This window comes from Protopterus annectens, chromosome 9.part0 (assembly GCF_019279795.1).
Source record: "Protopterus annectens isolate FY-2018-M chromosome 9.part0, PAN1.0, whole genome shotgun sequence".
NCBI lineage: Eukaryota > Metazoa > Chordata > Ceratodontiformes > Protopteridae > Protopterus > Protopterus annectens.
In genome coordinates, this window is record NC_056743.1 from 553,106,226 (window position 1) to 553,134,183 (window position 27,958).

The window sequence follows — 27,958 nt, forward strand, 5'->3', positions numbered from 1 at the left end:
TGGTTAAGCCTGGGGAATGCGTGGCTTTGGTAAGATTGAGGTTTCTGCAAGTGGAAGGCTGTGGACCATTGACTACATTGGGAGGTGCATCATCCAGATATATGGTTAGCCACGATGATGGACAGTTACGCTGGCTTTAACAGGAGAGTGAGCGGGGGAGAAGGAATGGGTGTGAGTTGGTCTTTTAACAGTGGTTCTTGTTCGTGGGTAGGGTGCAAATTTGTACACACTTGCTCAAGATGTGAAGGGAGTCATCCGGCCATTTTTTGTGGTTGGCCAAACCTTTCTGCATGAGACACCAATGTTATGGCTTGTGAGGGTGGATTCCTTGCCTCAGAGAGGTTTCAACTGGCTCGGGATAGGGATACTTTTTGTGGGTCCTGGGGACTTGGGTTCTTTAGAGGTAATAGGGAAGGGGTGCCATTTCTCATTAGGGTGGAAATCCTGTGGGGTTTGATTAGGCATTTCCTGGCCTTGCGATTAAGAATGAGATATTACAGGGGTTACAGCGGGGATTTCCTATTAAGTCCACTGTGGGAAGGGGTGGTGAGGTTGTAAGAACCTGTGATCAGTGCGAGGTAAAGAGGACATTTTGGAGGTTTTGGTGGAGAAGGAGTGTTGGACGGGACATTTATTTGGTTCTTCTGACAGTCCACCTCTCAGTAGTTACAAGGGAATTCAGTGAATGATTTTATTGCGGAGGAGGAGGTCAGGGTGCATTATACATTCTTGGATGATGCTGTGAAGGTGTTCATGGAATTTCAGGAGCCATGGCTGGTTAAAGTTGACATTGAGTCTGCCTTTCGCTTGCTGCCTATTAGGAGGGAGGATTGGCCATTACTGGGGATGAGGGTAGGTGATAAGTACTACTTTGACAGAGCTATGCACATGAGTTGTCAAGTGGCATATGCAACCTTTGAGAAGTTCAGTACGGTATTACATTGGATATGGCAGCAAATAGTGGGAACGCAAAACACAGTGCATTATTTAGATGATTTTCTGCTGGTGGGCGAAGGATGGGCAAAGGCACAGGAGGGGTTGCGGGAATTAACAAGCATGTGTGAGGAGTTGGGGGTATCGTTGGCTCAACATAAGATGGAGGGTCCGGTTAGAGCATTAGAATTTCTGGGATTAACGATAGACATGGAGGTGGAACTGTTTTGTCTATCTGAGGATAAGATAGAGAGGCTTAGGATGGCGAGACATTTGGTGCTGGGCAAGGATAAGATAGGGATTCGATCAGTCATGGAGTTGTTGGGGCTTTTGAATTTTGCCTGTCGAGCTGTGCATCCAAGGTGACCCTTGTGTCGATCGGTGGCATTTATGTTGAAAAGGGGCCGGAGTAAACACCATTGGGTTAGGGTGACCAAATTGGTGCAGGAAGATTTGATGTTGTGGGATGATTTTTAATGGGATCTCTTTCTGGCAGTCTGACTAGGTGGGGCAGGAGGAGCTTCAGTTGTTTACAGATGCAGCTGGGGGTGCTGGTATGGGGGGCCTACTTTGGAGGTCGGTGGTTTGCGGCTGAATGGCCTCAGGATTGGCATGAGGAATGGAGGTGTGGTGTGACCTTCCTAGAGTTTATGCCTATATAGGCAGCTTCTGTGATGTGGAAGGAGCATTTAAGGTACAAGCGAGTAGTTTTTCATTCTGACTATATGGCGGTGGTAAGGGTATTACAAAAGAAGATGGCTAAGTTGGGATTGTTGTTGTTGGTATTACATAAATTGGTTTTGCAGAGTCTGTTAATAAATTTTTCCTTTACAGGAGTGAACATGCCTGGTGTAAATAATGATATTGCTGATAGCTTGCCCCGATTTCAGTTTTGCAGGTTTTAGGGGTTAGCTCCATGGGTGGAGGAAGTGCCAAAAATCCTGTCAGAGGAGGTTTGAAACCTTGGGTTGAGGTAGTCAAGGAGGTTGGTACGGCTTTCCTGGGCTCCTTCTATGAAGAAGGCTTACGGTAGGGCTCTTTCTGATTTTATCAAGTTTGTTTCACAGTTGCCAGAAGAGGAAGGGGTGTAGTCAGAGGAATTGTTGTTGTGATATTTAGCTTGTGCTTGGGGGATAGGTAAGGCGTTACAGATGGTCACGGTGGATTTGGCTGCTATTAGCATTTTTGCTAAGGTATTGAGGTTGCAAGATTTTACAAAGTCCTGGAAAGTAGGGTGGATGTTGAGAGGTTGGGGGAGAGTGGTGGTGGAATGTAGGGATATTTGATGGCCACTTATGAGGGTGGTATTGAAAGGGTTAATGTTATTACAAGGTGGGTCTTTGGATTATTTCATGTGGGGCACGCTGTGTACATTGCTTCCGTGTTTTGAGTTGTTAGGTTCTTTATGTTGGAAGGACGTTATCATTGGTGAAAGAGAGTTTACTATCGCATTAAGGAAGAATGCTAGCCTTTGTCCAGTAAGGTGGGCCAAAGAATTCAGGAGGCGGCGGATGGGGAGTGTATCTGAGTTCATTTTTTGCTTGGTGGATGGGAAGGTGGTGTCAAGTAGTAGATTCATATGTTTGGTTAGGAGGGTGTTACGTTGCATGGGATTTCCAGCTGATAGGTTTGCAGCTCACTCTTTTCGAATCGGTAGGGCTTCAGATTTAGATAGTGTGGGCAGTTCCTTTGAAGTTATTAAGAGAATTGGCAGGTTGTCTTCAAATGCATTTTTATCACATATTAGATAAAGTTGTTGGCCTAATTAATGACTTTCTTAAAGGAAGCATATAATCATCTTGGGGCATTCATATATCCACTGGGTGGAGAAGCATGCGTTAGTCAGGGAAAATGGAAGAAACTGGGGTTTATTTCATTTAGGGTATTCAGTGACTTGGCATGAGGTTAGGGGCCTTAGGTGGGATAGGTTGTTGCATGAATTTGAGCAAGTTAAATTGAGGGTGGGGTGTCCACGCATATTAGTAATTCATTTGGGGGGCAATGATCTTGGCATTCTTTCTATGAAGCAATTAGTAGATATTATTCTACAGGACTTGTTGAGATTGCAGACATTGTACCCAGGTATGGAAATTGTTTGGTCAGAGTTGGTTCCTCATTTCTGTTGGAGGACTGCTTATAGGTATAGAGCAATTGAAAGGGTCAAGAGCTTCATCAACCAGAGATTGGCTATGAAATTAAGATTTTTGGGGATACATACTAGTGAACATAGAGATTTTGGGGATGGAGAGGAGGGCTGGTATCGAACGGATGGGGTGTATTTGAATGAGGTGGGATTGGATCTGTTTAATCTTCATTTGAAGCTGTTTTTAGAGGTATGGTTGAGGTTAGGGTGAAGGAAGGGGAACAGCCTGGGGATCAGGCTGGTGGTGGAGAACAGAGACAGGATTGCCCTCTTCTGTTCCCCCTCTAAGGAAGGTGGTCATGCATTGCAAGGGGAGTAAGTGAGCTGCTGGACAATATTGAATAAAGGAGAATTCATTGGTTAGTAGTCGTTTTGTCAGGAGGTGAGCAGGTACACTGCTTATTTAAGTGTAGTGGGTGAGTAGGTATGCTGCCCCGGTGGACGAGGTAACAGGGTGAGTAGGTACGCTGCCCCGAGGTATAATCATCCAGGATGAGTAGGTATGCTGCCCTGAGGTATAATCATCCAGGGTGAGTAGGTACGCTGCCCTGAGGTATAATCATCCAGGGTGAGTAGGTACGCTGCCCTGAGATCATTACTGATGATGATAACTGATGATGTTTTTTGTGCATAAAGTTCATTATACAATAATATTCAATAAAGTTCGTCAAATGGCTTTATATGTTTGGTCTGGTTTATTTAAAGGGGAGCTGGGACAAAACAAAATTCTACCATTACCACCAATGGATAAAACAATTCTACCATCACCGCCAATGGATAAAACAAAATTCTACCATCACCGCCAATGGATAAGACAAAATTCTACCATCACCGCCAATGGAAAAAAAAAATTCTACCATCACTGCCAATGGATAAAACAAAATTCTACCATCACTGCCAATGGATAAAACAAAATTCTACCATCACCGTCAATGGATAAAACAAAATTCTACCATCACTGCCAATGGATAAAACAAAATTCTACCATCTCCACAAATGGATAAAACAAAATTCTACTATCACCATCAATAGATAAAACAAAATTCTACCATCACCACCAATGGATAAAACAAAATTCAACCATCACTGCCAATGGATAAAACAAAATTCTACCATCTCCACAAATGGATAAAACAAAATTCGACTATCACCATCAATGGATAAAACAAAATTCTACTATCACCATCAATGGATAAAACAAAATTCTACCATCTCCACCAATGGATAAAACACATTTTATCTTTAGAATATGCTGCTGTGTTCTTCTGTGTTTCAGACTCTCAAAGAAAAATAGATGTAAACAAATGCAAAATAAAAAAAAAATGCTCCCTTACTGGGATGTTAAAATCCAATTTAAAAACTACCCTTATCCTAGAAGTGATATTCATATTGAAGCATGGAAATTTATTAATCCGTTAAGATAGCTTATAAAATGTTGTGCTCAGCTGGAATTTAGAGGTGTTTTGTGGGGTGCATCATTAACCATCATACTGTGTAAAAGACAGGCTAGGTATTAAATGTCATCTTTACATTTTACAGAAGTGCTGTAAGTTTGACGGTCAAGATCTATTATTCCCACTGTTGTGTAGCCAAGGAGTTAGCATGCTTGTGTGTGCGATTGTGTAACAGCAGTGCATAAGGGCTTGTCCCCTGCAAAAACATTTATTTTGTGAGTATATTCTGGTTAATAGTCTCAGCTTTTGAACTAAGCAACATCTGCTCTTTTGTTTTCAGCTGGTGCTCAAATATGTTTAGACAATATATCATGCCTACTTATTTAACCTTAAAGGACATTATGACATGTTGGTACATGATATTAAGTATAAAATTAAGAAGAGATATTGTTTCAAATATAATTTTGTCCTTAAGTGTTTGATGTCTTGGACTATTTTAGCTCCATTTTTCCTCATCCTGCTGAATAAACAATTAACAGATCACTTCAGATGAAGGATAGAAATGGTAAGCATGTATATCTAGCTGTTAAAGCGGGCAGCGGAAAGGTATCTTAGGTTCATAGGTTCATACTAGGCAATATGCCCTAGGGCATTTATCAGCCTAGCCAGAGTGTGTTTGGCTTTCGCCACCCCTTAAAAATGGGTTTTACTGTGCCCTTTTTAGGTTAGTTTACTGTTCCTCTGTCTAGTAGTGACACAGAAGTGATCCCCGGGGTGAACCTACGATCTCCCATCCACTCGTCAAGGTATCTTAGGTTCATAGGTTGATACTAGGCTATATGCCCTAGGGCATTTATCAGCCTAGCCAGAGTGTGTTTGCTTTCGCCACCCCTTAAAAATGGGTTTTAATGTGCCCTTTTTAGGTTAGTTTACTGTTCCTCTGTCTAGTAGTGACACAGAAGTGATCCCCGGGGTGAACCTACGATCTCCCATCCACTCGTCAAGATTTCTCTTGAAGAGAGTCAGTGAGGGGCACTGCCTGATATGGACTGGGATTCTATTCCAGAGTGCTGGGAGCCTCTGGGTCACAAATCTGTCTCTCCAGCATGTCCTATTAATTTCAGTGTTGAGATTCAAGTCCCTTGAGCGTGTAGCTCTAGTGGATTTGGATTTTTTGAGGTGGAGCATGTCCATTAATTCTGGGTTGGACATCGCTTTATACGTCAGGCACAGATCGCCTCTAAGTAGGTGGTATGCAACTGAGTAGAGCTGGAGTTTCTTTAACCTGGCAGCATAGGTCATTTGTTTGAGGCCCTTGATCCTCTTGGTGAGGTACTTTTGGGGTCTTTCCAGTTGCTGCAGGTGTCGGGTAAGGTACATCCAAAATGGGGCATTGTATTCAATTATGGGCCTGATGAGTGATGAGTAAAGGGGCACAATGACCTCCCTTGATCTAGATGTGAATCCTTTCATGATAAGGTGGGCTATATAGAAGGTCTTTCTAACCACTTTGGCAACGTGGTTGTCAAAGGAGAGATTGGTGGTGCAGTGGTTAGCATTGTCGCCTCACAGCAAGAGGTTCTCCGGTTGGATTCTCGGCTGGGGTGCCTTCTGTGCGGAGTCTGCATGTCCTCCCTGTGGTCGCGTGGGTTTCCTCCGGGTGCCTTGTTCAATATTTCTCTCGAAGCTGGCCTTGGATGATTTTATGAGGGACCATCGTTTTTTGCTAGTACTGATCAGTGATGTTTACTTATTAAGGGATTTTGCTCTATCCTGCAGTAGCGTCCTCCTTTTGTTGTATAGCTTTATTTATGGCTGGGGTCCACCAGACAGGACGCCTGCCTTTGGAGGATAGATGTCCATAGAATGCATTTATAAAGGATTCTGCAGTTTGGGCCGTAGTTTCCACGGGCCCGGGGGCTTTGAGTGAATTCACCTTGGTTTTGAGAAGTGTGAAATTAGCCTTGGAGAAATTTTTTACTGTGGTTTTCTGGGGTGGTGGTGGGGTCAGGATGTGGATGTCCAGAGAGATTAATTTGTGGTCCAATCTTACCAATGAGGGGTGTACCTCTGGTGCAGAGCATAGAGTCCCCATGCTTGTGATGATCAGGTCCAGTATGTTTTGGGTATGGTGACCAGTTGTTCCATAGCATTTGAGTTTATAAATTCTAGGAACCTTTGGGCTAGGTTGTTGGAGCTTGAGTAGTGCTCCCAGTCTATGTTTGGGTAGTTGAAGTCACCCAATATAATGGTGTTTGGAGAGACCTTCATATTCTCCAATGTTCTTAGGAAAGCCACGTGAGGTTCCAGGGTCTGGGATGGTGGTCTGTAGCAGGCCACAAACTGAAAGGCAGTTTTGCCCACTGTTAGTTGCACATGGATGGTTTCCGATGCTTTGTGCAGTGCCACTAACCTGGAGGTGTGGGTATCCTTGATGAATATGGATACTCCCCCTCCTTTTGTGGTTCAATCCGAGTTTTGGGGCCGAAAAGCATGGTATGAGGTATAACCTGGTAGTGCTGGGGTGCTCTCGGAAGCCTTGAACCAGGTCTCTGTTACTGCACAGACATCGATATTCTCCATGCTGAGGAAAGCTTTGAGTGCTTGCATTTTGAGGTTTAGACTTGTGGCATTGAGTAGCATTACCCTTAGTTTATTTTTCCTTGTGTTGTCTATGGTGGTAGGTTTGTCTTTTGAGCCTTGCCTAAAAAGGCACTATGGGGGTGGCAAGAGCCTTTGCCAATATCCAAAAGCCCAGAGGTGACAGGTGCAAGCCGTCCCTAGCGAAGCAACGTGGCTTGTCGAGCATGTCATCCCAGGCTGACAGACACTGGATCCCCTTTGAATGAAACCAGAACTTTAGCCAGTTGTTAAAATTAATCATTTTTTCTTCATACTGTGGCATCATTTTTGGTGAAGGTAAGATGCTACTCAAGGTCAGGGTCATACCTGTTTGGGCTACATGATATGAGAGCTCCTCTATGTCTCTTTTCATGTATTCCAGGGAGGTACGTCTCAGGTCATTCACACCAGCATGGACAATGACTGAGTCATATTTGTACTTGCTTTGGAGTGACCTGAGTGCTTGTGTTATGTGGTGAATCCTGGCGCCTGACAGGCAGTTCACCGTGACCCTCTCCTTGTTCAGCCTGGTGAGTGGGATGTCAGTGTGTCTGACAATACAGTCACCTATTACAAGTGTATCAGGTGTGTTGTTTGGCCTTAAGGGCTGTGACTGGCACACTGATTTTGTGAAGTATGTGTTTCATTTGTTTTGTTTTGAGGTAGAGGTTGCTTGGATGTCTGCTTTGGAGGTCTCTGCTGCTTAGGCAGATTTGTATTTAGAGCCTCTGAGTATGTTTTAGTGTGTTTATGTGATTGGTTTGATGATGTGGTAGGTCTATGTGCAACTGGATTTGTGGTGTGTATGGTTACCCTCTCCTCCTGACTGGCTGCACCAGTACTGCATTGAGAGAGCTTATCCTCCAGTTTGGCTATATGGTTGCATCTCTCGCATATATTAGTACTTGTTGGGAGGAGGAGAGGGTTGTATGTGTACATGAGGCAGTTGTAACATTGCCTCAGGATCCCCAGATTCACCAGCTGGACCAGAGAGGAAACTAGCAAGTGACCTTTGGACATGCCGGTATAGTATAAGTAACTCCTTTATGACTGACCAAAAGGACCAATGGGGGACGAGTACACCAAAGGAGTATATGAGGAAGTAGTGCTATTAATTTATTAGTGCTAACTTATATAATTGCTTGTAAGTGCAAGTGCTGGGTTTTAGATTGAAAATAGGGTCTGTACTTGAGAGATAGAGCAGATCTAAGGGAAAAAGTGAAGAGCAGACTTTGTGGAGCAGAGAATGGTTTAAGCCCAGTTGAGCGGCGCTGCCCGATGCTGCGCTATGTGCAAAATCGCGCAAAACGTGCCAAAGTGGGTTTTTATACAGGGAACTTAAAAGAGCTAGAAATTAGCCCAAAACGGCCAATAAACTACAAGATTCTTGTGCTGAGATCACTCCTCCAGGGACAGATAGGCTGCTCAAAGCTCCCCACTCCCACTGGTGAACAAAGAAGCTTCCTTCTATCCAAGTAAGGAAATGGGCAACACAGGAACTATTCTAAAGTCCAGAATACAGCAATGCCTGTATTAGGGACTATTCTAGGTCAGGAAAGGCGGGAAACAAGGATTTTTTTTTTATTTTTTTTCTTTTTTATCAGAACAAACAGCAGAAAATGTACAGTAAAAACTTAACACAGGCTAGCGCACTTGAGTGAGCAGCCTCAACAGTTAAATTCAAACAACAAACTTTTAAATGTACAGGTAATGAAATTCAGAAAAACAAGCTTTAAACAGGCAAAAGAGCAGTTTAAACTCACTTTTCGGTGAGGAAAGATGGTCGCACAGGTAATAGCAGTAAAATATACTTAAATCTTGGAAGCAGTCACTCTTTTCGTTTCTCTGCTGCTAGCACCACTCTGCAGGACCACGAGGAGCTGTTGCTGAGTTGGAACAAGTGAAAAACCGCGCCAAAGCAGGTTTTTATACAGGGAACTTAAAAGAGCTAGAAATTGGCCCAAAACAGCCAATAAACTACAAGATTCTTGTGCTGAGATCACTCCTCCAGGGACAGATGGGCTGCTCAAAGCTCCCCACTCCCACTGGTGAACAAAGAAGCTTCCTTCTATCCAAGTAAGGATATGGGCAACACAGGAACTATTCTAAAGTCCAGAATACAGCAATGCCTGTATTAGGGGCTATTCTAGGTCAGGAAAGGTGGGAAACAAGGATATTCTTACCTGAATATCTTTGATATCTCCAGAAAATAAGACAATCAGTATTCCATGTTCCTACATTACATTTCCTTCTTGCAGAATGTACACAGAACTGTTTCAAGTATGTCCAGAATTCAGCACCTACAAATCCTAATTCTTTCTTAAGGGTATAAAAATGATTCGTTCTTGATTCCAAATATCAGGTGAACCATTTGAAGATGATTGTATACCCAAACCTCTTGAAAAAAAAAAGTGTAATTTTTGCTCGTAACATTCTGTCAAGTAATTCTAATGGACAGACTCTTATATGAAAATAAAGGGTCTATATTAAAATACCAAAACCTCACTCACACGAATACCTAAACCCCAACACATAAATAGCGAACCGCGAAAACACCGAACGTCCTGAAGCACAAAATTCAAAATATCGAATTGCCATAGTTGGCCAAACCCACCACCTGTTACGTACTACCTACCCAAACAAAATAAATAATCCACACTTCCCCTTATCTACACTTCACCCATATATCCCATATCTTAATCAAACATTCACTACACAAAAATATATCTAACTATAAACAAACATATAAAGTATAATTTACGTATACATTCAGCTACACAACTATATTACTATACATACATTTAACATAACCCCAAAGTAAAGGTTGCGTGCATTACTATGTATGAACTTACCTTAACCAGCACCCTAACCCCAAGTTCTGTAACTATTGTACATTGACATTAGGGAGCTATACTGGATAAGGGCCAACTATGACGAATCGATATTTCAAATTTCATGCTTCAGGACATTCAGCATTTTTGCGGTTCGCTATTTATATGTCGGCATTTAGATATTCGCATAAGTGAGGTTTCGCTATTTTAATATAGACTCAAAATAAAGCCACTGTGCCATCATTTATCTTTTGAAGCTCAAATTTAAATATGCTAGTATAATTCAAAAACTATTTCCTATGAACACATGGAAAGGACTGTATTTGACCTGTATCATTATAAATTTCTTCAGTGGGAGAGCTCTGCTATGATGTACCATCAAACTCACTATACTTTAGCCCTTATTTATACTTGGATTTTAATTTGTATTTACAATCATACACTTTCAGAGATCTAAATTACAATGGCATCAGAATCTCTGTTGAAACCTAGCAGAGATGGGGTTTAGTTCACATTCACAAAGGGGTCAAAAAATACATGATGGGAAAAGTAGACCTCCTCAACCTCTGACCACTAGAAAAGTAGTAAATGACAAATCTGGTGGCAGTAATACTTTAAAGAAAGAGGACATGAATTTTATATACATTTTATACCACCCTTTATCAGAAGTAAAAACAAATGACTTTGTGTGGTAGAATTTTTCAATACATTTTGTTAAAATCTGCAGATTGTACACTGTCTCTTTAACAATGTTCTTATAGTTTTCACTCACATTTGTCATTCTGTTTTTTAAATGTGTTTCTAAGTAGTATTTGTTATTCAAATTTTATGATCATTAGATGTCTAGATTTTAGGTGGGATGTAGCTACTTTTCTAGGGCCTTTGTACCTATTTTCATTTTTTGAAGGTTGAGAGGTTATGCGTCTTACGAAAACACAAGATTTTGCAGGGTAATCCAAGCCTCTAACCAATGAAACATACTTTCTTTGATTCTGTTAGTGAAATAAAGATGGAATAATGTAGAATTCTGTATGTAGGTTCTGTTGTATAACATATTAAGGTATTTTAGATATATTAGCAAGGTCTTCTGCGAAATTAACAACAAACTCAGAAAACAATTTTTCTCCTAAAATATCTGAACATTTGTCATTTTTCATGTTACACCATAGGATATAGCTATGCAAATCAGGATCCTGCAGTAAGCCCTAACCTTTGTTTGCATTATTAAATATTTCATTTTTAAAAGCTATTATAAATATATCACACTGCCAAAGAAGCTCTTTCAAATATATAATCCTTTATTCAAACTGTATCCATCTCTTATTGCTTCACTCCTTAAAATAATTTAATCAGCTTCTATCCTCTTAAAACATATAACACAAAAAGGTAGCATCTTCATGTCATTTATAATCTTGATTCAGTCTTTCAATTTTAATAGTATCTCATTTTTATTCAATGTTTCCTCAATCAAACCACCATCATTGCATCACTTATCACCCTCTGCAGTCTAGTTTCAGAGATCACAATTACAATAGGATCAGAAGTTCAGCAGAAACCTAGCAGGGGTGGGATTTAGTTCAACTTCCCAAAGCAGTCAAGACCTATATAATTGGAAAATATAGAACAGTAGCCTTCCTCAAACTCTGACCAGCAGAAAAGGGATGCACGACAAACCTTCTTAGTAGGATGCAATATGCCATTAGGTGAAACTAAATAAGTGATACACTTGTCCTTCAAATCTATGCTGCTAGTGGGGGGTTGGTGATAAAAAGTGTGGGGATCTTAACTTCAACCCTTGGAGTAGTATAAATTTAAGTACAAAAAAGATAGATGCTGTGATATCTCAGGGAATTTCCCATGCTCTGAGGTACAGTAAACAGAGAATTAAGCTGTAGAGGTAGAAGGGAACAGCTTCTGCCACAGTGAAGTCTGCAGCGGTAAAATGCAATAGCAAAAATGATTAAGTATAATGCCATTTTTTGCAGTTTGGGATTTTGAGATGAATCACACTTTTATATCTCTCAACCTCTAAATGCAAGAAATTTGGACATAGTTAAACATAATGGGGGACAATGACCTAAACGCAGAGACATTTTTTTAAATATTGTTCTTTTAAACTTAGAAAGTTGTTAGTATGACATGTTTTGTATTAGCATGTACTTTTTGAAAGCTATTAAGTCTGAAACTTAGATATTATCCTCAATAATTTGTCAGAAAAACAAAAAATTTATGTGGAACAGACCAAAAATATGAGACAAAAATCTGGACAGCTGATAGGCATGCACGCTTTATTTTTTTGAAGTGTCAGGACTTGTATTATCCAGCTTTTTTATAGCTTAATTCTTTCTGGCTCTCCATAAGGTCACTGATGTCTGCTGCTGCAGTAATTGTAGTTCAGAATTGTTCGTTACATTCTGTTTTGGCTAAGGTTCAACATGAACAACAACAACCGATCTCAGAGTATGAAATTAAAAGTAACCAGAGGCAAACCTAGTTCCATTGTAAATGGGTTGCAGAAGAGTCAGTGCTTAGCATCTCTGCACATCTCAATCCTCACTAATAAAAATATGAAGCCATCCTATCAAACAATATTCATCGAATATATATATGGCATTCCCGACTGGTGGTCAAGTTTAGACATAGAAAGGCTGCAGCTTTTCATTTACATTTGGATGAATTTCAACTCGACTGTTAGAATCTGACAAAAGGAAATCATTGTTGGCAATGGTTCTATTACCGCTCTATCAGTGATTCACAACATGTTTAAACATTCTTTTTCTCCATGCTTATATGACCCTGGAGTATGTATCTATAAGAAAGAGGGGAGTGGGATACAGCCACATTGGATACAAAAGGGATATTATGTTGGAACTAGGCAGATGAGGTGTCTTGTTTTATTCCCTTCATCTCAATACTAAAATTATCAGACAACTATGAGGGATTTTCATTATAATAAAGGGCTCTCTTATTACCAGCAGCCTCCTTTTAAATACATCCATAATCCAAACTGTCCTGCTCAGAGAGAGAGACTTTTTAAGGATAAAGAAAAGCTGTACACTGCACATCATCACACGGGGGGGGGGGGTTGGTTCTCATTATTACTATAAATGGATACAGCCAATATGTCAATTTACTTGAACACATCTTTCCATGTCACCCCCCCCACCCTATGTTTCTGAACTGTTAACGCTTTTTCCATAGGTCTACAGCATGAAATAGAACAGGTTAGACAGGTAATCATCCAAGTAGCAATGAAGGGAGTTTCTTCCCCATCCCTTGCTGCCCTGTGCCAGGAACACCCATGTCTCATTGAACTATCCACCCAGACTAGAAATGCCCATATTTATAAATTGGCATTGTCACAAAGCAGAAGAGCTATCAAATAGTAATGATCATTATGAAAAGAGAGGATATGTTTACATTTATAATTATCCACAATGCTTTCACTATCAGATTTTACATGTTTGCTGCAGAGTCTGGGATGTAAAATAATGGTCCTCAGAGATATGCATGCTGGTGTACATGGCTTATCTTCCGGGAACAAATCTATGCAGTGTTCATGTGCATCAAACACACACCATGACCTAAGATCCCTTGTGCTGCTACCGCCAACCCCGTGCTCTATGCCCACTCCACATCTGGGGAGTGGCCATTCATTCCAATTCCTGCCATTAATACCTACAAGTACAGGTTTTTATCTCTCTATGCGTCCCACCTAGCTCCAACTTAATGTAGCATAATGTCTTGTATCTCCAGAAATGAATTCCTAAAATACCAGTATAGCTGTCTGAATTATCAACCTCACCTATTTCTCGCAAACTGAACCCGACTCTAAAATTTAGAATTGCACTCAGTGTAAGTGACCACTTACACTGACACCAGACTAAGAGAAGATATTTTGGAATCGTGCACCCACTGTAAGCCTATTTATAGATATGTCTTACACTGAAGGTCACTTACCTTGAGAGCAAGTATTTCAGAATCAAGGTTGACTTACACTGACAATAACTCTTTTGGAATCTAGCGCAATGTCTCCTTCCTCACTCTCTCTCTTTTTTGTTTGAAGTGTGTTAACATGTGCTACTTCTGATTAGCTATCAGTACCAGATTGCCTGCCTATCTGATCACTTAAGCAATACTAATATTGTCTCTAAGAACAACTTAATCTCCCTTTTCTATTTGCATGACCTCCGAGATTGATCATAACTTAAACAACCAAAAAAATAATGGATAAGCTTAGGTGACTCATTTAGTAGCTGTAGCTTTTTCCAATTTATTACCAAATGGTCTCAACCAGCACATTCTATATGCATTTGTTACAAAAGAAGAAAACTCTTTCTCACAATCCACAGAAATGCATCATTTCTGTAACTTTTGATGAAAAATGCTTTTCAAAACCTTAGCAGTATCACGTACTATATGTACATCCAATTCTTAATCCTATTAATTAGTTATTTAAAAAAAAAAAAACTCAATAAACTGCTCATTTTAAACATGAACCAGAAATATCATCTTCCAGTCTTTTAACACATTATAAAAATGATAGTTAGTTCCCCTGAAACTGAATTAACTTAACTGTTTTTAATGAAGATTTCGGGTCTTGCAATGTTGCATACTCTCCAGTTCTTCAAGTTTCACCCATAATATTTCCCTCCTACAATTTATATAAATGTTTCTTACATTTTTATCATATCGTTGCACTGGATATGCTTAAAGTACCAAAAATCATTATGTTGTCTGAAAAGTGTCTAATAACTGCAACTGTATATCTCTTAACTCATTACAGCCAAGTGTGCCTTCAGGCGTTTCTGCAGTTACCTCCTACTGATGCCTCTAGGCATCAAATATTGCTTATTTATATTTGCATTAATAATTCCAAACCATGCTATATACAAGGTATCAGAAGATTTCATCTTAAAGCATTCATGATGACAAACACAATAATATTAATATTTGACCTCTGTCCAATGCAGCTAAAGAGATATTGAATATTATTTGCATACTGTTTATTTGTATTCTAAAAATGTTCATATTTCTATAAATATCTCAACATTCAGGTAACACAGACAAAACTGCATAGCCTCACATGAAAGCTCACAGCTATATAAAAAAACTCCTGCTGGCAGTGTTGTCTTGCTTGAATGGTTACTGAGATATCATAAGGTGTTTATACAATATGCAAGCAATAATGCCTGACAGGGTGTGTGTTAATGTGTAATTAACGCCCGTCCAGTTTTATGAGGCCTGATGCTGTAGGAGGGCATTATTGCGCTTAGACAATGGACTCACTGTAAAATTGTTGTATTTTACTTATTTATTTTTTTAGTACTATATTATTTTTTATATATATATTTTTAATGTAAAATAGTTCCTTTGCCTACTCTTTCAAACTTGCTGTAGTATATGTTAATGGTGTTGGAGGAAGCATTTACATCAGATATATATAAAAAAATAATATAGTGCTTAAAAAAATAAGGAAGTAAAACATAACAATTTTACATACAGACCATTCTCTCTCCCATACACACATCTGCAGTCTCTTCTGCTTTCACACACGTACATATACACACACAGTCTGCTCTGCTTTCATACACACATTCACTCACACAAGATCTGTCTCACCCTCTTTCCCAATCTCTCACAGTCTACAGCTGCTTTCATACACACATTCAGTTTCACTCTCTCTCACACACACTCACACACACACACACGCACACTTTCTTGCACCTATTCACACAAACATGCAGACAGAAACACATACACTCAATTGCTCTCTCTCTCTGTCTCTTACTAAAAACATGCTGTATTTTATTTTTTTTATTTTACACTCACAAAACAGCAAAACCCCTCCTTAGTGAGTGTAAAATAATGGCTTGCTCTCTCACTTTCACTGACATGCACACATACACTCACATACACACACACACAGACACACATACCTTTTTTGTTGACATCTTCTTTTTGGTATTTTACACTTGCTAAACAGCAAAAACACTGCTTAGAGAGCATAAACTAATGGTGACCATTCTGTTTCCTTAGTCTGAGCTCCACAGCGGTTTGCTATGCTGCCTTGAAGCGTCGGACTCGTTTTTCACCGGTCATTACTTGTACATCAATACCCTGCTGGAGAATGTCCGTTCTCCAATCAGGACGCTGATGTACAGTTTGCCCATTGTCTAATACAAAATTAATACTCACTGCCTTCATTTTGGCTTATAAAAAAACATTTTAAAGCATCAAACTGAATGAATGCCACTAATATAAATATTAGTTTATTCTGAATACTTTGCCATTTATAGTTTTCTGTTAATACTTAAGGTTTAGAGATATGCATAGTTGTTTAAACTATAAGGTGATAACTTCATTTATTTACAGGCTCAAGCCATGCCCACTGGGAGTTAAAAGTACACAGTCAAGGGAGCTGTACTGTATCAGAAAATAACCAACAATGATCTTTTTATTGTCTGCTATATACATGACCATTTCACAATTTACTGCAAATTTCTAATATCTGCATCTCCTTTTCTCTGTTATAGTCATGCAAGTGCATATTAAAATCATCTAGTCAACATCCAAGTTCATTTCTATGCTGATGAAGGTGCATAATCTGACCAACATATACAGTAAAAATTAACAAATTAAGCTCCACAATATTAAACAGCGATGCCCCTTCTCTGCCTATCATGAGGCAATTGGTTAAGCAGTCTGTTCCTTTTCTCTCTCTCTGTCTCCATTTTACACAAGGCCATAAGTATCAATTAGTCTTAACTGCTTCTATACCACCCCAACAAATCACAAGTAAAATACCCCTTCCATTTGTATCAAAGAAAAATCTAAAATTATATTTATTTTTCCTGAAAGTCTTATAGCCACCTCCAAATTGGAACACAAATAGGACTTCTGACTTTTCAGAAGAATAATTTGGTATATTTCTTACCAGTGCACTCAACTGTCCCTATTTTGGTGGAATGTCCCTATTTAGTCCTAAACATGATATATCTATTTCTGGAGGTGTATCTCTATTGATAGGCTTCATTTACCACAATTTTGTGACTACCCCTTAGCACATACATCTTTTGAAGCTGTCTGGTATACAGAAAACTACACTAGATCACCAACATGCTAGCGGCAGCCATATTTTAAAGAGCACATACATCTTAAATCCTACTTTATCAGAAGCAAAAATAAATTGCTTTGTGCAGTAGAATTTTACAATACAGTTCAATAAAGTCTGCATATTGTACACTGTCTCTCTGATAATACAATTATATAGCTTCTATCATTTCTATCACCCTGTGTTAATAAACATGTTTCCAAGAACTATCTTACATTCCTATGGAAAGCAGGAAGAGTTATTGGTATTCCCATTTTATGTTAATTAATTGCCTATATTTTTGGCAGCATGTACTAACTTTTCAGGTGTCTTAGGTTCATAGGTAGGTACTAGGCTATCTGCCCTAGGGCTTTTATAAGCCTAGTCAGAGTGTGTCGGCATTCGCCGCCCCACTGATTAATTAACTGATCCTCTGTCAAGCAGAGCTAATGAAGTGAGCCCAGGGGTGTAGTTTCTGTTACCCATCCACTCGTCAAGGTTTCTCTTGAAGAGTGTTAGTGAAGGGCTCTGCCTGATGTAATTTGGAATTTTGTTCCAAAGCATGGGGAGTCTCTGTGACAGGAGTCTATCCCTCCAGCATGTTCTATTTATTGTTGTGGTGAGGTTTAGCTCACTAGAGCACGTGGCTCGCAGTGACTTGGATTTCTTTAGGTGGAGCATGTCCATCAATTCTGAGTTGGACATGGCTTTGTAAGTCAGCCAGAGAACACCTCTGAGTAAGCAATATGCCACTGAGTACAGCCGGAGTTTTTTCAGTCAGGCTGCATAGGACATATGTTTCAGACCAGTAATCCTCTTGCTGAGGTACTTCTGTGGTCTTTCCAGCTGTTGGAAGTGTCTTGTGAGGTACATCCCAAATGGGGCAATGTACTCTATGATGAGTCTAATGAGTGATGAGTAGACAGGCACTATAAATTCTTTATTTCTAGATGCAAACCCTTTAGTAATTAGATGGGCCACATAGAAGGATTTCCTAACTACTTTGGCAATATGATTATCAAAGGAGAGATTACTATCTACCTGGGTCCCCATATCTCTTATATCCTCTTCTTAAGGGGGCTGCCACTTATGTGGTAATTTGTGGGTGTTTTGTTTTTCACAAACGGTATGACTATGCATTTTCTGGCATTTAGCTTCAGGGCATGACTTTAACACCAGGTGTCCGTCTCAGTAACGCCCTTTTGGAGGATGTCCATGTCAGCCAGAGAGTAAATTATGGCTCCCAGTTTGCAGTCATTGGTGAACTTGGTTAGCCATAGTCCTCCTGTGTTTGCCTGTACTTCTGAGAAGTATATGCCAAACAGTAGGGGTCCCAGGACTGAGCCTTGCGGGACAACACTTGTGACTGGTTCAGAGTCAGACCTGGAGCCCACTATTCTTACCGTGTGAGTTCTGTCTGTAAGCCAGCTGGGCAACCATCTCATGACATAGGGGTTTATGTTCAGGCTGGTGAGTTTTTCTGTAATACCTGAGTGAGGAATGGTGTCGAAAGCCTTGGCGAAGTCAAGGTAGGCTGTGTGAACCACCTTTCCCTTGTCTATGGCCTTGGTGACTGTCTCGAAGAAGTCAACCAGGTTTAGTAGGAATGATCTGCCCTTAACAAAGCCAAACTGGGTTGGGTCAAGTGTTTGGAGGTTCCAATGTCTTTGTTAATGAGTTCCATGATGATGCGCTCCATAGCCTTGCAGACCAGGCTAGTCAGGCTTATGGGGCGATAGTTACCAGGGTCAGTTGTGGCCCCTCCTTTGTGGAGAGGAATAACCATTGCTGTGTGCCATTCTATGGGCATGTAGCCTGTGGAGAGACTGAGGATGAACAACGTGTTTAGGTAAGGGGTTAGTTCATTCTGTAGTTCATGCAAGATGCAGCCTGGGACACCATCTGGTCCAATTGACACTGTGTTTTGGGCTTTTGAAAGGGCTGTTTTCACCTGTGTGTCTGTGATTTTTGGGACACTACACTTTTCCGGTATTCTTGTGGCCCCTTTTGGAGGTGAGAGGGGGGTGAAGTTTGCACTGAATCTATGTGCCAGAATGTTGGCAATATCAGTAGGTTCAGTATATTTTGTGCTATTTTGCACTAGTTCAGTGCATATCTGTGAGTTGCCACTTAGGTTCTTAACATAGCTAAAAGAAGGCTTTGTGGTTATGTTTTGAATCCTTGGCTATTTTTCTTTCGAAGTTAGCCTTGGATGATTTCATGTGGGACCTCAGTTTCTTACTGATACTGATCAGTGATGTCTTTTCTTCTTGGGATTTGCTTTTTTTCTGAACTAGTTTCCTCCTTCCATTGTATAGCCTGTTTATTGCAGGGGTCCACCAAACTGGTTTCCTTCTTTTAGAGGAGTGAGTCTTGGTTTTGCTACGGATCCATGCATCCTTGTAGGTGCTCAGAGTGCACTTGTAAAGGTTTCTGCATCTTGGGCAGTGTTATCCTTTAGCGTGGGGGCTGTGAAACTTACCACCTATGTCTTAAGTAAGGTGAAGTTTGATTTAGAAAAGTATTTTACTGTGGTTTCCTTAGTTGTGAGTGGTGGTGGGTTGTGGACATCCAGAGTGATTAGTTTATGGTCTGATTTAACCAGTGACAGGTTGACCTCCGGTGTGGAATACCTGTCACCCATGTTGGTGATGACCAGGTCCAATGTTTTCACCTCTGGTAGGGAAGTTTACCAGCTGATCCAGGGCATTTGAGTTGATGAATTCCAGGAAGCTCTGGGCCTGGGAATTTGTACTCGAGTAGTTTTCCCAGTGTATGGTAGGGTAATTGAAATCGCCCAATATCAGGGTGTTTGGTAGGACCTTCAAGTTTTCCATTGTTTCCAGAAAGGTGGAGTGGAGGGCCTGGGTCATGGAGGATGATCTGTAGCAGGCCACACAATTTGCATTGCAGATTTGCTCGATGTTAGTTGCACATGGATGATCTCAGAGGTATCATGCTACGCCACTGACCTGGAGGTGTAGGTATCCTTGATGAATATGGATACACCTCCTCCTTTTGTGTTTCAGTCCGTGTTCTGTGGCTGAAACATGTGGTATGAGTCTTTGTCCTATTTTCAATGTCTGCAGGTTGAGAGTTATGTTCTTTCTAAAACACAAGATTTTGCAGGGTAGTTTAAGCCTCTAAACAATGGAAAATATTTAATTTAACTCTATTAGTGAAATAAAGACTCACTAATGTAAAATTGTAGTTATTTGTTTTGATGTATAACAAATTAAGGTATTTCAGATACATTAGCCAGGTCTTCAATAATATTTATGAGAAACTCAGAAAATATTTTTTCTCCCGAAATATCTGAACATTTGTCATTTTTCATTGTCATGGGATACAACTACTCAAATCAGGATCCTATCATAAGACGTCACCTTTGTACCTAATATTAATTGTATCCTTTTCCAACGAGAATTATAAATATATCAGACTGCAAATAAAGATTTTAAATTTATTATCTTGCATAAAAACTATATCTGCCTAGTATTGCTTCACTTCTCAAAAAATAAACAGTTTGCATCCTCTTAAAACTAATAACATGTACAGGTAACAGCTTCATGTAATGTTTTTTTATTTATTTTATTTATTTATTTACATTTGTTGACGGGGAGTGTCCGACTGGACGTAGGTCCATTTTCAGCGGAGGCCTGGGGAGAAAAGCTCCACAGTTAAAATATACATTGGATTTACATAGCAATTAAAAATTTGATTAACATAACAATTAACAATTACAAACATAGTTACAGATGAAGAACATAGTACATCAGTAGACAACTAGAATCTTTATCATCCGCGAAGTACATAACAGACATTAACGATTGTTACAATAAGAAGTTCCTGCTGTATAGTAAGTAGTTAGGCTTATGACCATCCGAGCTTGCTATAATCAAGGTAGTTAGTGGGGTGGAAAGAAAGGTGGTGGGTGATATTAGAAGGGGAGTTGCAAGGGCATAGCCAGCATGTTTTTAGGTGTGCTTTTAGTAAAGTTTTGAAGTGGGTGAATGATGGTATGGAGGTAATTGTGGGTGGGAGGGACTTCCATAATTTGGCTATGGCACAAGAGAATAGTGCTTCTCCAGCAGCGGTATTGGCTTTAGTGATCTGCAAGTGATTTTTGTTGCTGGATCTTAGTGGTGTGGTGGTGCGATAGGGTTGGAGTAGATTCTGGAGGGATGGGACATTTAGTGGATGGTTTACTAATTTGTGGTTGAGTGTGAGTTGATACCATTGAAGGAGGTGAGGGACTTCAAGCCAGCCCAGTTAAGCAAGTGAGCAACAGTGGTGACTACAGTAGGATGCCCATTTGGCAATTTTGTTGTAGCAGTTCTCTAGTTTGTTTAGATCGCATTGTCTTAAGTTGGTATATATTGGAGAGGCATAAAGTAGGGTGGAGATAAGGTGGGAATTTGCTACTGAAATCTTTGCTTCTTTGGTGAGAAGTTGCTTATTTCTGTATAATGCACCTAGTTTTTTTGTGGACTTTTTTATGGTCATGCATATGTGAATGACAAATTTTAGTTTATTGTCTATTTCCACTCCTAGCAATTTGGTGTGTTCTGTTGGATGTATAGTGGTGTTGTCTTTTGCTGTGATTTTAAAGTGAGAGTTGTTTTGAGTATGTTTGGTGGGTTGGAAGATGAGTAGTTTAGTTTTGTTTGGGTTGAGTATTAATTGGGCATCGGATAACCAAGTTTCAACAGAGGAAATGACTTCCTGTGTAACTTTTTGCAGTTTGGGTAGAGACTGGGCTGAGCAGATGATAAATGAGTCATCTGCGTATTGTATGAGTGTGCCATGTTTGGTGGCAGAGGCTAGATTATTGATGAAAATAGAGAAGAGTATGGGGTCCAATGATGGATCCTTGGGGAACCACTATAGAGACGGGTGGTTGGGGAGATGTGTCATTCTGCCATATAATGGATTGTTGGCGGTCAGACAGGTAACTCTGAAACCAGTTGATGAGTGATTGAGAGAAGGATAAGTTATTGAGGACAGAGATGAGTTGGGACCATGTCAAATGCTTTAGATAGGTCTAGGAAAGTAGCAGAGGAGAGATAGCTATTGTTTTTATGCTGAAGGACAGTGTTAGTGAAGGAGAGTAAGGCAGTGGTGTGGTGCTATGGTTTGGTCAGAAACCATGCTGAGTATTGGAAAGGAGGTTGTTAGTAAGGAGGTAGTCTGAGACTTGAGAGTGAATGCATCTCTCTAGTATTTTGGAGAGCGGAGAGAAAATAGCTATGGGGCAGTAATTGGTTAGTTCTGTGGAGGGGCTGCCTTTGTGGAGGGGAATTATATGGGATACTTTCCATAGTGTGGGAACGTAACTTTCTGACAGAGATTGGTTAATCAAGATAGATACTGGGTAGGCCAGAGCATCAGCTGCGATTTGTAGGTATTCATTTGGGAGGTTGTCTGCTGCTAATTTGGTGGGCTTAAGTTTAGTTAAGAGTTTTTTTTTTGTTGGAGGTAGGAACAGGAGAAAAAGAGAAGGCAGTGGGGAGATTACTAGTTGAAGATGTGGGTTGAAGTGGAGGGGGGTTGTGTCGTTTAGCTAGTGATAGTATTGTTTGTGTGAAGTGTGTGTTGAATGAGGTAGCAATATTTTCACAGGAGTGCGGGATGTTAGGAGGAGGGGTACTGACTTTACCTGGGTGGAGGATGGAGTTTATGGAGGACCAGAATTGTTTGGGGTTGTGTTGGGAGGAGTCTAGGGCAGATTGGTAGTATTGGAATTTGTGCTGTTTTATTAGTTTTTTGACTCAATTGCGTAGTTCTAGGAATTTCTGTCTAGCTGAGGGGGTTTTTGGTTTTGCGCCAGTGCTCCCAGGCTTTATCCCTGTTTTTCATTTCTGACTTAGTGGTTTTTCTGTATCCATGGGGAGGGTTGTGCTTTGGTTCTGGAAAGTCTTATGGGGGCATGGTAACTGAGGATACTCAGGAAGGTAGTATTAAAAAATTCAACTGCGTCATCAAGACTGAGGTACTTTAGAGGATGCCAGCAACATTCTTTGAGGAATGAAATGAATGTGAGTGGGTTAAAGTTTAGTTTTTTATGTATTTGATGGTAGATGACAGGTTTAGCTTGGTATACATGTTTTTTGAGTAGGAATGTTGGGGAGAGATCACTGATAAGCAGCCTGTTATGTATGAGTGGGGGGCTCTTACTGACTAGTATCCAATCCAGGGTAGCATGCTTGTTGGAGTTTTTATTTATCCTCATTGGCGACTGGAGTAGTTGGGTGAAGCCATGAAGGTTTACATAATGGGTTAGATGATTGCCAGTCAATATTGAAATCACCTACAATTATAGTTTCTTGGGGGAGATGGTGGGTAGAGCAGCTGAGGAGATTTTCTAGTGGAGGGATGTTTTGGCCAGGTGGGAAGTAGCATCCAATTATATTGATGGTTTTATTTTGAGTTTGGTATATATTATTTCTTCATTGCCTATTTGTGGAGCTGATGATTTTAAGATCTGGATGTTTAGATGCTGTTTAAATATTATAGCTACACCGCCTCCTTTCTTGTTTAGCCAGTCTACTCTTAGCATGCCGTAACTGGTAGGGAGGATTTGCTCACTGGTAATGTGAGGTTTTAGCCAGGTTTCTGTCAGAATGACTATATCTGGGGAGCACAAGTCTATGGTGGTATGGAATTCATGGACTTTGTTAGATATACGTCTAATATTTAGGCTTAGTAGAAGGAAGTCACTTGGCTTTCGATTAGCTGTGATTTGGGAGAAGTTGTGGTTTCTAGTCTGATTATGAGGAGTGGGGTTGGAGAGGGTAGGTTTAACCCCATAAAAATACTCTGTACTGTGCAGAACGTCAAGTGCATTACTTACCCTCCTCTGCCACACTAACAATCTGCTATTAAATCTCAGAAGCATCAGTCTACTTCTTTATTCATCTGTATTACTCCTGGCTATTAAACTAATCCTCTTATACCACATAATACTCATTTATAGTTATATTTTCATTTACAATAATGTTACAATCCATTCAATAATGTTTTATGGAATTACATCTTATGTGTTATACGGTAAAGGGATTGTCAAATGTCAGTTTATACCAATCTTATACATCCTTTTTGGACAAATGGCAGAAACCTGCCTCCCCATACAAAAATAATGTATGTTAGGCTATCCAACCTAGTACAATGTCCTTCTGCAATTCTTGACATAAAAGACATTGGACAACATTTCTAGCTTAATTTGCAGTCTATAGCTCTCTACCTCTCTGCACATTCTCCAAGGTGATCTAATATTTTTTATAACTGCTATAACATCAATGCAATGCTTCTTTAGTTTTGTTTTTACATTAGACAATCTAATAGTTTAAATGTCTACATATACATTTGTTAACTAAATAAGTGCACTTTATTGGAGTGACAGAATGATTTTGCGCTGATGTGCAGTAACAAAGTCTTGAACAAAAAATTTGTCCATTGCGTACAATCTTTATTTACTTATTGGACTGCTGTACCTATTTAATAACAAAGCAAAATTTCAAATGAAATGGCAAAGGAATCTTCTTTATCATTCTGTTAGCAGCAAGGAGCTTTAATTTAATCAGTCCTGTTGCATTGCATCTACAATGCTGTTTACAAAAATAAATAAATAAATACAGTATATCAGAACACACCACTGTTTAGCAATGGAAATTCATAGGATTTTACCATGGAAGTGGTACAGCTTTATTAAGCCTGCTTGTGTCATATCCACACGTCTTCATGGATATGAATCATAATTTCCTGACCATTTGAAATTATATTAAGCCAACTGCAGTCAAAGTTTCTGTATGCTAATCCTGACTTACAATTACTTCAGTTCTCCTGGAAGGATGTTTTAGAGGATCCTTCCTACAACTCTTTTCAGCTCCGCAGTACTAACAGCATCCAAACTCGGTCTCAAAGCAAGCTTGTCAATTAGGTATTCATGGACTGCTGCAGGGACACAGTCTCCATTTATCTCAGAGAAAAAGTATATTGTCAGCAGCCTCCTTCGCAGACTCCATACCACTAAGGGTACGAATATTTTATTACACTAAAAATCACTCCTCAACTGAATGCTGTTCAGAAAAGCAGGAACATGTTCCTTTTCCCCTGGTTAAGTTTCCTCAATTAAATAACCCCCCTAAGCCTAGAGGACCTAAGCAATTCAAGAAAAGTTTGCAAATAATAATAAACAAAAACAGTGCCTTTCACATGTATAAGGTGTATAATTCCAAAATAACATCCAAGTATCTTATAATATCATAGACTAGTACTAGGCTAACTGCCCTTGTGGGCCATTTTAAGCCTAGCCAATTACCCGATGCAAGAATCAAACCCTGAACCTTGTGTCTGTAAGATAAACATGTTGCCATTAAACCAGCCTCCCAAAATACTAAGACAATTAAGAATTTCAGTACTTTCCAGGGACAAAAAAATGAAATGGTTTGTATTCAGATAAGTTGAAAGAGACAAAGGGGAAAGAAACAGCAAAGATGAAAGGCAGGGACAATAAAAATTAAGACATTCTGTAGAAGTCAAGTTGAGAAAGGTCAACACGACAACTCAAACAAAATTAGGAAACAGAAAATGGGTGCTTGCAGGAAAGAAAGGGGAATAAAGCACCAATGGACACGAGGAATCAAATACTATGAAAGGAGGTAAAAATAGAAGAAACTGCAAATTATAAGGTAGACTGAAGGACTGATGAGGAATGCAAACAGAAACATGAAGGTAGGCAGAACTGTTAATTGAGTTGCATTCTGTCACACAATCTAAGTCTGACAGGTGTAGAGAAGTTGATAAATGTCAAACTATTTAAGCATGTGTACATAAAATGCCCAGTGGTCAAAAAGAAGGCGCATAACACTATCTAGCCAAAAGGACTGAGGAATGGAGAGTAACACCAAGGGGAAGAGGTCAGGAAAAGAGTCTGGAAGGTGTAAACCATAGTAAAAGGTGTAGAATAACAAGAATATATCTAATGGAAATGGCAGGCAATCGCATAGCACAATAAACAGATTTGAATGTAAGGGAAGAAAACAGAATGACAGTAGAACAATATCCTATTGGGTTTGCATATCATGTCATAGTAGGAAAATAGGGAGGCAACAATAGTTACTCTTAAGAGCCCCTAAGAGGTGATGCACTTGTTAGGTATTTGGGAACTAACATAGAAAGGGACCTAACATTTGACCACCATGTGTACATTGTCTTAAAGTTCTTCAGTATTACACACTTAAAAACACAATGATTGTATCTGGATTTATGGATGTAATTGCCCGCCTTTACTTATCCCTCATTAGGCCAGTCATTGTTATGTATCTGCCCAGACACATGCAACTGCTGCAGTGCACACAGAAATATCTAACTAAAGGATACAAGGCCTAAACAATATGTCCTACATGGACTGAATAAAAGCCCCATCACTGTATTCAGTGTCCTACAGACTGCTATGATGTGACCTGTCTGTCATAAAATGCATCTTTTGACCCACTGCTGATGTATTTATTGTTTATCAGCAAGTAAAATGGCTTTAGAAATTCTAAAAACAGAATCTAAACCTCTTCTGCAAAAACAGAATGATTTGTTGGGACAGATCTACCTTGCAGAGGATACCACTGCTTCTGAACCAGGCGCCCCATCCATGTAAAATGAAGCCCGTGCTTGTGTATATTTAAGCACAATTTGGATCTATGGACAGGAAATAGAAATTTTACCGAAAGATTTCTCCCTGTAATACTAATGGACAGAGGCAGCTTCTAAATGTTTTATCCCACACATGGGTTCCCAAAAATTATCTAAAGCATTTGCCCAGTTATACTTACTGTGTAATATGTAATATATATATATATATATATATATATATATATATATATATATATATATATATATATATAAGTATTGATAATGGGATTGGAATGGTCACTCTTAACAAATAGGATAGTTTAATTTGAGTACTACAATATAAATTGGATATGATTGAACTGTTCCACAAGGGAAGCTAGCCTAATACTTATCTATGGACCTATGAGTCCATAAACAATATTACACATAAATGGGGTCCGAATGGAAAAATGGGAAAATCAGCAAAAGGAGAGAAGTATTGCTGGAATTAAATGGGGTCTAAATGCAGAGATGATAAAATCAGCAAAAGGAGAGAGGTACTGCTGGAATTGAAGAGGGGCCCAAATGGTGAGATGATAAAATCAGCAAAAAGAGAGAAGGATTGCAGGAATTTAATTCATTCTCAAGTTTTGAGTACCTTCATGAGGTGGACCCTGTTTTTCACAAAATCTCATCAAGACAACACTGATATGTAGACTGTATTTTATATAGCATATATCAAGGACAGAAGTAGGTTACAAAATAAAGATAGCTGGGTGCACAACACCCAGGATAAAAACGTGTTCAATCCTGGTAGGCGCACTGCTACCAGCACTGGAAAAAATGACAGTGTAGAATCCTCAAGACACAGAAATAGGCCAAGACCAGTGGGAGGATGGCCTTCCTGTTGCAGAAGGAAGTAGCAGTCCACAAAAACTGATAAACCAAAAAAGAGCCATACAGGCAATAGAGTGGACTTTTGAAGATAAGAAATAAAGAAATTATGTATTGTTACTATTATGCAAGAAGCTCAGAACTTCCAGAGAAAAGGTTAAGAAAGTAATTACTGGAAAGAAAAATACTTTCACAAATGGCCAGAAGCTTCAAATAAAAAAATTGTGTTCATTAATAAAACAGATCCATGAAAAACACTATATAGGCCAAGAACCTTGTGCTGTTTGGAAAAAGAAGCGACTGAGAAAGTGAGAAAACTTGAACAAAATGCTTTAAGGGTACAAAAAATATATGGACATGGTGGAGAGAGAGACCTGATACAGTGCAATATTTATGCAAAGGAGAAAACCAAATTAATCAAATCAAAACAAAAAAGGCAGCC